This window comes from Ranitomeya imitator, chromosome 3 (assembly GCF_032444005.1).
Source record: "Ranitomeya imitator isolate aRanImi1 chromosome 3, aRanImi1.pri, whole genome shotgun sequence".
NCBI classification, from domain to species: domain Eukaryota; kingdom Metazoa; phylum Chordata; class Amphibia; order Anura; family Dendrobatidae; genus Ranitomeya; species Ranitomeya imitator.
The window spans coordinates 841,121,949-841,130,054 of record NC_091284.1 but is presented as its reverse complement, the minus strand read 5'-3'; the positions used below and the strand labels follow the sequence as shown (position 1 = coordinate 841,130,054).

The 8,106-nt window shown below is 49.5% G+C and overlaps 1 protein-coding gene across 4 annotated transcripts in view; it reads right to left on the bottom strand.

Moving 5' to 3' along the window:
* Positions 1-3,163: 3,163 nt before the first annotated feature.
* Positions 3,164-8,106, bottom strand: part of LOC138671430 (ankyrin repeat domain-containing protein 50-like) — an 85,241-nt gene continuing 80,298 nt past the window's right edge. For all 4 annotated transcript variants that reach the window (XM_069759599.1, XM_069759597.1, XM_069759598.1 and 1 more), the window contains one exon: positions 3,164-3,417. The gene's annotated coding sequence lies outside the window, so the exon portion shown is untranslated. The remainder of the gene's footprint in view (positions 3,418-8,106) is intronic.

Sequence of the window (8,106 nt, the reverse complement as noted above, 5' to 3'; positions counted from 1 at the left end):
TGCATCATCCACAGATCCCCCATAACAGTGCGTCATCCACAGATCCCCCACAACAGTGCATCATCCACAGATCCCCATAACAGTGCGTCATCCACAGATCCCCCATAACAGTGCATCATCCACAGATCCCCCATAACAGAGCGTCATCCACAGATCCCCCATAACAGTGCATCATCCACAGATCCCCCATAACAGTGCATCATCCACAGATCCCCCATAACAGTACATCATCCACAGATCCCCATAACAGTGCGTCATCCACAGATCCCCCATAACAGTGCATCATCCACTGATCCCCTATAACAGTGCGTCATCCACAGATCCCCATAACAGTGCGTCATCCACAGATCCCCCATAACAGTGCATCATCCACAGATCCCCTATAACAGTGCATCATCCACAGATCCCCCATAACAGTGCTTCATCCACAGATCCCCCATAACAGTGCGTCCTCCACAGATCCCCATAACAGTGCGTCCTCCACAGATCCCCATAACAGTGCATCATCCACAGATCCCCATAACAGTGCTTCATCCACAGATCCCCCATAACAGTGCATCATCCACAGATCCCCCATAACAGTGCGTCATCCACAGATCCCCCATAACAGTGCGTCCTCCACAGATCCCCATAACAGTGCATCCTCCACAGATCTCCCATAACAGTGCATAATACAGAGATCCCCCATAACAGTGCATCATCCACAGATCCCCCATAACAGTGCATCATCCACAGATCCCCCATAACAGTGCATCGTTCACAGATCCCCAAAACAGTGCGTCATCCACAGATACCCATAACAGTGCATCATCCACAGATCCCCAATAACAGTGCATCATCCACAGATCCCCCATAAAAGTGCGTCATCCACAGATCCCCCATAACAGTGCATCATCCACATATCCCCATAACAGTGCGTCATCCACAGATCCCCATAACAGTGCATCATCCACAGATCCCCCAAAACAGTGCATCATCCACAGATCCCCATAACAGTGCGTCATCCAGAGAACCCCCATAAGAGTGCGTCATCCACAGATTCCCCATAACAGTGCGTCATCCACAGATCCCACATAACAGTGCGTCATCCACAGATCCCCCATAACAGTGCATCATCCACAGATCCCCCATAACAGTGCATCGTTCACAGATCCCCCATAACAGTGCGTCATCCACAGATCCCCCATAACAGTGCGTCATCCACAGATCCCCATAACAGTGCGTCATCCGCAGATCCCCATAAGAGTGCGTCATCCACAGATCCCCCATAACAGTGCGTTATCCACAGATCTCCATAACAGTGCATCATCCCCAGATCCCCCATAACAGTGCATCATCCAGATCCCCCATAACAGTGCAACGTCCACAGATCCCCCATAACAGTGCATCATCCACAGATCCTCCATAACAGTGCATCATCCACAGATCCCCCATAACAGTGCGTCATCCACAGATCCCCCATAACAGTGCATCATCCACAGATCCCCATAACAGTGCGTCATCCGCAGATCCCCATAAGAGTGCGTCATCCACAGATCCCCCATAACAGTGCGTTATCCACAGATCTCCATAACAGTGCATCATCCCCAGATCCCCCATAACAGTGCATCATCCAGATCCCCCATAACAGTGCAACGTCCACAGATCCCCCATAACAGTGCATCATCCACAGATCCTCCATAACAGTGCATCATCCACAGATCCCCCATAACAGTGCGTCATCCACAGATCCCCCATAACAGTGCGTCATCCACAGATCCCCCATAACAGTGCATCATCCACAGATCCCCCATAACAGAGCATCATCCACAGATCCCCATAACAGCGCATCATCCACAGATCCCCCATAACAGTGCATCATCCACAGATCCCCCATAACAGTGCATCATCCACAGATCCCCCATAACAGAGCGTCATCCACAGATCCCCATAACAGTGCATCATCCACAGATCCCCCATAACAGTGCATCATCCACAGATCCCCCATAACAGAGCGTCATAAACAGATCCCCCATAACAGTGCGTCATCCACAGATCCCCCATAACAGTGCATCATCCACAGATCCCCCATAACTCAGCGTCATCCACAGATCCCCATAACAGTGCATCATCCACCGATCCCCCATAACAGTGCATCATCCACAGATCCCCATAACAGTGCGTCATCCACAGATCCCCCATAACAGTGCCTCATCCACAGATCCCCATAACAGTGCGTCATCCACAGATCCCCCATAACAGTGCATCATCCACAGATCCCCCATAACAGAGCGTCATCCACAGATCCCCATAACAGTGCATCATCCACAGATCCCCCATAACAGAGCGTCATCCACAGATCCCCCATAACAGTGCCTCATCCACAGATCCCCATAACAGTGCATCATCCACAGATCCCCATAACAGTGCGTCATCCACAGATCCCCCATAACAGTGCCTCATCCACAGATCCCCATAACAGTGCATCATCCACAGATCCCCATAACAGTGCATCATCCACAGATCCTCCATAACAGTGCGCCATCCACAGATCCCCCATAACAGTGCGTCATCCACAGATCCCCATAACAGTGCATCGTCCACAGATCCCCATAACAGTGCCTCCTCCACAGATCCCCATAACAGAGCGTCATCCACAGATCCCCATAACAGTGCATCATCCACAGATCCCCCATAACAGTGCGTCATCCACAGATCCCCCATAACAGTGCATCATCCACAGATCCCGCATAACAGTGCATCATCCACAGATCCCCATAACAGTGCATCATCCACAGATCCCCCATAACAGTGCATCATCCACAGATCCCCCATAACAGTGCATCATCCACAGATCCCCATAACAGTGCGTCATCCACAGATCCCCATAACAGTGCCTCATCCACAGATCCCCATAACAGTGCATCATCCACAGATCCCCATAACAGAGCGTCATCCACAGATCCCCCATAACAGTGCGTCATCCACAGATCCCCCATAAAATATCATTTTCACAATGCGATTTCCAGTTTTCAAATGAGAACAAACATTTTAACTTCTTATTGGTTTGAATCTGTTCCTCAGGGGCGGCACCGATACATTTGAGATGATAAATCATGGCCCCGCCCCTGAGGAACACAAGCTTCAGTCTTATGAACTTTCCTCTCCAAACAAGAAACAAAGAAAAGAGAAAATATTTTTATTATATAAAAATGAATGTAAACAATGATCGGGGTCCTCCCTCCTCCCTGGGGTCTACAGCCTAATGTGCCCACACTGCAGCCTCTCCCCACAGGACGTCTCAACATTAACAGAAAATACTTGAAAAAATTCCTGATATAAAACATAAATTCTCCGTCATTTTTGAGTTGATGTCGGCAACATTCAGTCCTGAAATTAAAAATATACGGAGTCTGCTGTGTCGGTGGTCTGTGATATCTGTGGAAAGGAAAGAGAAAAAAATAAGAAAAATTATAGAACTGAGAAATATTCGGGCAACAAGCAATCAAGCCTGAAACACTCTCTGATGCTGAGACACATCACTAGCTCCCCCTAGTGGTGACTGCAGACAGATATTATCATGTATCTCTGTATACAGGGAGCTCCCCCTAGTGGTGACTGCAGACAGATATTATCATGTATCTCTGTATACAGGGAGCTCCCCCTAGTGGTGACTGCAGACAGGATCTTATCATGTATCTGTATACAGGGAGCTCCCCCTAGTGGTGACTGCAGACAGGATCTTATCATGTATCTCTGTATACAGGGAGCTCCCCCTAGTGGTGGCTGCAGACAGGATCTTATCATGTATCTCTCTATACAGGGGGCTCCCCCTAGTGGTGGCTGCAGACAGGATCTTATCATGTATCTCTGTATACAGGGAGCTCCCCCTAGTGGTGGCTGCAGACAGAATCTTATCATGTATCTCTGTATACAGGGAGCTCCCCCTAGTGGTGGCTGCAGACAGGATCTTATCATGTATCTGTATACAGGGAGCTCCCCCTAGTGGTGGTTGCAGACAGGATCTTATCATGTATCTCTGTATACAGGGAGCTCCCCCTAGTGGTGGCTGCAGACAGGATCTTATCATGTATCTCTGTATACAGGGAGCTCCCCCTAGTGGTGACTGCAGACAGGATCTTATCATGTATCTCTGTATACAGGGAGCTCCCCCTAGTGGTGACTGCAGACAGATATTATCATGTATCTCTGTATACAGGGAGCTCCCCCTAGTGGTGACTGCAGACAGATATTATCATGTATCTCTGTATACAGGGAGCTCCCCCTAGTGGTGGCTGCAGACAGGATCTTATCATGTATCTCTGTATACAGGGAGCTCCCCCTAGTGGTGGCTGCAGACAGGATCTTATCATGTATCTCTGTATACAGGGAGCTCCCCCTAGTGGTGGCTGCAGACAGATATTATCATGTATCTCTGTATACAGGGAGCTCCCCCTAGTGGTGGCTGCAGACAGGATCTTATCATGTATCTCTGTATACAGGGAGCTCCCCCTAGTGGTGGCTGCAGACAGGATCTTATCATGTATCTCTGTATACAGGGAGCTCCCCCTAGTGGTGGCTGCAGACAGATATTATCATGTATCTCTGTATACAGGGAGCTCCCCCTAGTGGTGGCTGCAGACGGGATCTTATCATGTATCTCTGTATACAGGGAGCTCCCCCTAGTGGTGGCTGCAGACAGGATCTTATCATGTATCTCTGTATACAGGGAGCTCCCCCTAGTGGTGGCTGCAGACAGGATCTTATCATGTATCTCTGTATACAGGGAGCTCCCCCTAGTGGTGGCTGCAGACAGGATCTTATCATGTATCTCTGTATACAGGGAGCTCCCCCTAGTGGTGGCTGCAGACAGGATCTTATCATGTATCTCTGTATACAGGGAGCTCCCCCTAGTGGTGGCTGCAGACAGGATCTTATCATGTATCTCTGTATACAGGGAGCTCCCCCTAGTGGTGGCTGCAGACAGATATTATCATGTATCTCTGTATACAGGGAGCTCCCCCTAGTGGTGGCTGCAGACGGGATCTTATCATGTATCTCTGTATACAGGGAGCTCCCCCTAGTGGTGGCTGCAGACAGGATCTTATCATGTATCTCTGTATACAGGGAGCTCCCCCTAGTGGTGGCTGCAGACAGGATCTTATCATGTATCTCTGTATACAGGGAGCTCCCCCTAGTGGTGGCTGCAGACAGGATCTTATCATGTATCTCTGTATACAGGGAGCTCCCCCTAGTGGTGGCTGCAGACAGGATCTTATCATGTATCTCTGTATACAGGGAGCTCCCCCTAGTGGTGGCTGCAGACAGGATCTTATCATGTATCTCTGTATACAGGGAGCTCCCCCTAGTGGTGGCTGCAGACAGGATCTTATCATGTATCTCTGTATACAGAGAGCTCCCCCTAGTGGTGACTACAGACAGGATCTTATCATGTATCTCTGCATACAGGGAGCTCCCCCTAGTGGTGGCTGCAGACTGGATCTTATCATGTATCTCTGTATACAGGGAGCTTCCCCTAGTGGTGACTGCAGACAGGATCTTATCATGTATCTCTGTATACAGGGAGCTCCCCCTAGTGGTGACTGCAGACTGGATCTTATCATGTATCTCTGTATACAGGGAGCTCCCCCTAGTGGTGACTGCAGACAGGATCTTATCATGTATCTCTGTATACAGGGAGCTCCCTCTAGTGGTGACTGCAGACAGAATCTTATCATGTATCTCTGTATACAGGGAGCTCCCCCTAGTGGTGACTGCAGACAGGATCTTATCATGTATCTCTGTATACAGGGAGCTCCCCCTAGTGGTGGCTGCAGACAGGATCTTATCATGTATCTCTGTATACAGGGAGCTCCCCCTAGTGGTGACTGCAGACAGGATCTTATCATGTATCTCTGTATACAGGGAGCTCCCCCTAGTGGTGGCTGCAGACAGGATCTTATCATGTATCTGTATACAGGGAGCTCCCCCTAGTGGTGGCTGCAGACAGGATCTTATCATGTATCTCTGTATACAGGGAGCTCCCCCTAGTGGTGGCTGCAGACAGGATCTTATCATGTATCTCTGTATACAGGGAGCTCCCCCTAGTGGTGGCTGCAGACAGGATCTTATCATGTATCTCTGTATACAGGGAGCTCCCCCTAGTGGTGGCTGCAGACAGAATCTTATCATGTATCTCTGTATACAGGGAGCTCCTCCTAGTGGTGACTGCAGACAGGATCTTATCATGTATCTCTGTATACAGGGAGCTCCCCCTAGTGGTGGCTGCAGACAGGATCTTATCATGTATCTGTATACAGGGAGCTCCCCCTAGTGGTGGCTGCAGACAGGATCTTATCATGTATCTCTGTATACAGGGAGCTCTCCCTAGTGGTGGCTGCAGACAGGATCTTATCATGTATCTCTGTATACAGGGAGCTCTCCCTAGTGGTGGCTGCAGACAGGATCTTATCATGTATCTGTATACAGGGAGCTCCCCCTAGTGGTGGCTGCAGACAGGATCTTATCATGTATCTCTGTATACAGGGAGCTCCCCCTAGTGGTGGCTGCAGACAGGATCTTATCATGTATCTGTATACAGGGAGCTCCCCCTAGTGGTGGCTGCAGACAGGATCTTATCATGTATCTCTGTACACAGGGAGCTCCCCCTAGTGGTGGCTGCAGACAGGATCTTATCATGTATCTCTGTATACAGGGAGCTCTCCCTAGTGGTGGCTGCAGACAGGATCTTATCATGTATCTGTATACAGGGAGCTCCCCCTAGTGGTGACTGCAGACAGGATCTTATCATGTATCTCTGTATACAGGGAGCTCCCCCTAGTGGTGGCTGCAGACAGGATCTTATCATGTATCTGTATACAGGGAGCTCCCCCTAGTGGTGGCTGCAGACAGGATCTTATCATGTATCTCTGTATACAGGGAGCTCCCCCTAGTGGTGGCTGCAGACAGGATCTTATCATGTATCTCTGTATACAGGGATCTCCCCCTAGTGGTGGCTGCAGACAGGATCTTATCATGTATCTCTGTATACAGGGAGCTCCCCCTAGTGGTGGCTGCAGACAGGATCTTATCATGTATCTCTGTATACAGGGAGCTCCCCCTAATGGTGACTGCAGACAGGATCTTATCATGTATCTCTGTATACCGGGAGCTCCCCCTAGTGGTGGCTGCAGACAGGATCTTATCATGTATCTCTGTATACAGGGAGCTCCCCCTAGTGGTGGCTGCAGACAGGATCTTATCATGTATCTCTGTATACAGGGAGCTCTCCCTAGTGGTGGCTGCAGACAGGATCTTATCATGTATCTCTGTATACAGGGAGCTCCCCCTAGTGGTGGCTGCAGACAGGATCTTATCATGTATCTCTGTATACAGGGAGCTCTCCCTAGTGGTGGCTGCAGACAGGATCTTATCATGTATCTCTGTATACAGGGAGCTCCCCCTAGTGGTGGCTGCAGACAGGATCTTATCATGTATCTGTATACAGGGAGCTCCCCCTAGTGGTGGCTGCAGACAGGATCTTATCATGTATCTCTGTATACAGGGAGCTCTCCCTAGTGGTGGCTGCAGACAGGATCTTATCATGTATCTCTGTATACAGGGAGCTCCCCCTAGTGGTGGCTGCAGACAGGATCTTATCATGTATCTCTGTATACAGGGAGCTCCCCCTAGTGGTGGCTGCAGACAGGATCTTATCATGTATCTCTGTATACAGGGAGCTCCTCCTAGTGGTGGCTGCAGACAGGATCTTATCATGTATCTCTGTATACAGGGAGCTCCCCCTAGTGGTGGCTGCAGACAGGATCTTATCATGTATCTCTGGATACAGGAAGCTCCCTCTAGTGGTGGCTGCAGACAGGATCTTATCATGTATCTCTGTATACAGGGAGCTCCCCCAAGTGGTGGCTGCAGACAGGATCTTATCATGTATCTCTGTATACAGGGAGCTCCCCCTAGTGGTGGCTGCAGACAGGATCTTATCATGTATCTGTATACAGGGAGCTCCCCCTAGTGGTGGCTGCAGACAGGATCTTATCATGTATCTCTGTATACAGGGAGCTCCCCCTAGTGGTGGCTGCAAATTGGATCTTATCATGTATCTCTGTA